Source organism: Pelmatolapia mariae, linkage group LG2, assembly GCF_036321145.2.
Source record: "Pelmatolapia mariae isolate MD_Pm_ZW linkage group LG2, Pm_UMD_F_2, whole genome shotgun sequence".
Classification (NCBI taxonomy): domain Eukaryota; kingdom Metazoa; phylum Chordata; class Actinopteri; order Cichliformes; family Cichlidae; genus Pelmatolapia; species Pelmatolapia mariae.
Window position 1 is genome coordinate 28,738,291 of NC_086228.1, and position 4,579 is coordinate 28,742,869.

Sequence of the window (4,579 nt, forward strand, 5' to 3'; positions counted from 1 at the left end):
AGTAACCTACGCTGATGTCAGGGTGATGAAACACCGGGAGAAGGAAATGGAGCAAAAATCTGAGGAGGAGGCGGAGGTGGAGTATGGCAACGTGAAGTTTTCAAAGCGACCTCTGTACACTGAACCTACAGAAGATGACTGTTTGTATGCCAATGTTCAAAAATCAGATGATTTGAGTGATCAGTGCTTTTATACATACTGCACAACAGAGTGAGGAGGTGATATCAAGATGCTTCAGGTGACTTCCATTCAGAAAAATACCAACCATCAAAGCTCATATATATTGATTTATAGATCTTCTTTACTTTCACTGCACATCTCTATCATAACAGAACATCAGTACATCTATTGGATCTTATATTTGTTTTGTCACCAAAATATTTGTGTCCCACTTGTGAATGACTATTCTGCCACTTGGTGTTCCCACAGTACAATCATCCTGTACCCTGAGCTTAGACAAACACACCCAGATGGCTTTTGATCTGATTTCTTTATAGTCGTTAATGAAAAAGTGGGAAAGCGCAAAATACATGTATCTGAGATATATCATATATATATATATATATATATATATATATATATATATATATATATATATATATATATATATATATATATATATATATATATATATATATATCATATATATATATATATATTCAGTTAGAAAATCATCAGATTTTCTAACTGAATAAAAGATTTTACACTAATATTTACCACTGTCATTCTTGCTCAGATTACTGATCCTAAATGTTCCATTACTGGGGGAAAAAAGAGATTTATTTTCTATGATATCAGGAATAACCTCAATATTTCTTAAATCTAGTATTTTTAATGAATTCTTTAACTTTTGTTAAACAATTCTAGGTAAATGTCCACACTTCATCCCAATCCTGTCAGCCATCACAATAAGTCTCCTAACTTACAAACAAAAACCACAATTGTCATCATGTAAAGGTAATATTGGCATATTTTTACCCAAAGCAGAACTTGTAATTTTGTGGTTTCAGCCTGTCTGACTGTGTTTTTGTAAAGATGCATTTGTTTGTGTGCAGAGGGCATCACTGTGACTGATATGCATCATTCATGGCTTCAAAAAAAAAAAAAGCAAATTCATGTGTGACTAAGAGGAAGAGAGGAAACCATTCATCATCCATATAAAAAAAAGAGCTTTTGAGACTCATATCTTCAATAGAGATTGAAAATGTGACGTCATTGAGGGGTAAAACCGCAAAGCATTGTGGGTATCCGTGGCAAGAGGTACTAGCGCTAGCAGGCTTTCAATTGAAATCAGTTACACAGCGATAAAAAGAAACAAAAAATGGCAAGAAGCTGTTGTATTATTAACTGCACAAGCCGGGCGAACGACAGCCGCGTGAAGCCGACGGGTAAAGCGATTGGTTTTTATCAGATTCCGGCGTGGAAGAGAAATTGTCCAAGCCATGTCTCCGAAGTCACGAAGAGGCGACGGATGGCCTGGACAGTAAATATTCAGCTTTGAATAAATAGTGAATTGTCCTGACAGAATATTGAGTTTCGCTTCTGTTATTACCATGGTACATTGACAAAAACATATACTTTTATTCACAGGATAAAACAGTTTTTTGTATCACTAATTGCCCAGTACGATTACAGCATACAATATTATTGTCACTGCTACATTTCCACTACTAATTAATTACCGTTGAGCTCAAAGTTCCTATTAATAAACGGTTAACGAATGTGTATTTATGAAGACGATTTGTGAGACTGGTAAACTTACCTTTGTTTGTACGATGGTCTTGTGTTCTACACGGTGCATTTCAAGGTCCTGTACCCATCCGTCGGTAAACTGTACCTGGGCTTGGTGCAGTGACCTGAAGTTACTAAAAACTTCATGAGTGTATGCACTCACTCCAAGAACCATATAATTATAAATATGATCGTGGTGAAAGTGGGCAGCACACTAACGTCTTTTGTCCACTCTGTGTGCTCGTAAGGGTCTGACCCTTTCACTCCTTTGATTTTTTCCTCGTACCTTTTCTTTGCCTTTTCGTCGAGTCTGTCTTTGTACGGTCCGGCATTGTTCTCCTTCATTTTGTACATTCCTCTTTTTGGGGGCAAAGAAAAAGCAAGAAGGCACTGAAACCGGCAAATGAACGTTTTGCGGTGCTGCAAATGCGTGCATTTGATGCGGTACTTTGATTATTTTGCCACGGGATCCCGGCATGCAATGCGCGAAAGTCACGTGGTCTGTCAATCTCTATAGGGCTTTGGAGTTGACGTAACGCCACAATGCATTGTGGGAGCGCGGCGCCATTTGAAAAGGCCACGAATCAAAACAAACACACTGTGTTGGAAGGACGACTGCCAGAACCATGCTTAAAATCAGCTCAAAAGTTAAAGGACTGTATCGAGACCGATTGCGCCCGGACACCAAGAGACAGTACTTGGAAAAAATAACATGCATTGGTAATGTGGACCCGTATGAAATACGGCAGTGGAGTAGAAACCCTGAAGACCTACCACCATTGTCCTACCCTGATACCTTCTCGTACCTTGTCTGTGGAGTCAGCGCATACACGGCGAATCATTTTCGGAATTATAAATCCCTGGAGGCGCACATCTAATTCACAAACAGTTGGGTACAAGATTTGGCCGTTTTCAAGCCTCCACGTTGTAAGTACGTTGACCATATGACCAAGATACAGCCAGAGGTTGCACATAACATTGACTTCTCCTCAGCAGCTGCCCCAAAAATTGCTCTAGATGAAAACATAAACACACCGTCTGCAGTGAAAAGCAAAAGGAGCCGTCCGCAAAAAAGGCAAATTCCAGTTGCTACTCTGGAGGAGTTGTCACCAATAAGCTACTCCATAAACAGAACATAGTTCTGCTGCATCACACATTAGGATGTTTGTTCTAATTTTCTATGACCTCAGCGCATTGAAAATAAAACTAAAAGCCTATAAAGAGCAATATGAAAAAACGATTAAAAAGAGAGCCCATTTTCCAGCTTATTCCCTTTCCGATCGTGCGATCTAACATTGCAACCGACAACACAGCAAGTACGAGCCATAGCTGATGTTTCCGTGTGCTTTCGCTCCTGTAGCCCTTTGTTTGGCCTACCAAGATGATGGCTCGACCAAAGATCGTGGCCATGCTCCAAAGCCCTATAAATATCCATATTCCAGTACAGTGGAACCCCGACTTACAGATACCCCGTTAAACGAAAAATTCAAGTTATGAAGGCACTGAACAGCAATATTTCTGCCCGTGTTACGGCAAAATGCCGGTGTTACGAAATCCGCTGGCTCGGATTGGCTGAGCCCAGAATGCCTACAATGCCCACAATGCCTTCCGAATCATTTGACAATCCCTTGGCTTTCGTACTTGCGCTTCGCTGTTCCACTTGAACGACGTACTGTTGTTGCCGTTAGCAATTAGCCTATAGCCTATCGTTCACTCAAAAGGCGCGATGGGTGCTTCGACTTACGAAAATTTTTGACTTACGAAAGATCCTCGGGAACGAATTAATTTAAGTCGGGGTTCCACTGTACTTTAAAAATCAGTAGAATAATGTTAAGACTCTGCACTGTTTCCCAGCATCCATGCCCTCACAGGAGCACCACAGGAAGAACAGGGCCATCTGGTGGCATGCATTTAAACATCTTTTCCACTCAGCAAGCCAGTGAGGGTATAATAGAGACCGCTAATAGAATCACACACAGACAAAACAAAGCTTCATCACTATTCACTCTCTGTCAACTCAGCAGGCAGCTTTCAGCTGAGGTTCTTTTGCACAGCTACAAACAGGTTGTGCCAGTTTGTAGCTGTCCTGTTAGTGATCAGATTCATGCCCTGCGACACACTGGCAACCTGTCCAGGGTGTACCCTGCCTCTCGCCCTAAGACAGCTGGGATAGTCTCCAGGCCCTCCGGGACAATAAATATGATGCTAATGATGTGGCGTATTATCAATAAAGAAGTGTCTTTCAGTGTTTATCTGATTTCATATTAATGACCTACAAAAGCAAACTTCAATACAGCAGAACTCTGCCAATTAATTATTCTCTTGATGGACTTGGCCAGCCTGATTTGAGGGCAGGTCATCAAAGGTCCAGAGGTGCCAAGTCAGGCTGGCTATAGTTCCAATACATTACAGAAAAAAACTCTGACACAGTCTGATAAATGTCATAATAGAAAATTTAGTGCACATCCCCTATATTTTACACTTATGTTATTTATCTTTTGCTAATGTTCCACTGTATAAATACCCCCACCTTATATTTATGAATACCCAGTAATTTTATCTTCTAATCTATGCTCTAATGTTTTATTTCTTATTTTGTCTGTACTTTTTGGGGGGTTTTGTACTCTGTTACAGCCTTTTATCTTATATCTTATGTTTTAACTTTGCTGTGAAGCACTTTGGTGTACCTTCGGTTTTAATTGTGCTATATAAATAAAGTTATATTGTATTTGTATTGTAAACTAGACAGATTGATCTGGGGCTTATATCATACAACCTGTAATTTGTAAAATGAAAAGAAAACTCATAATTCTAAATAAAAACTAATGTACAAAAGTCATGTGTCATC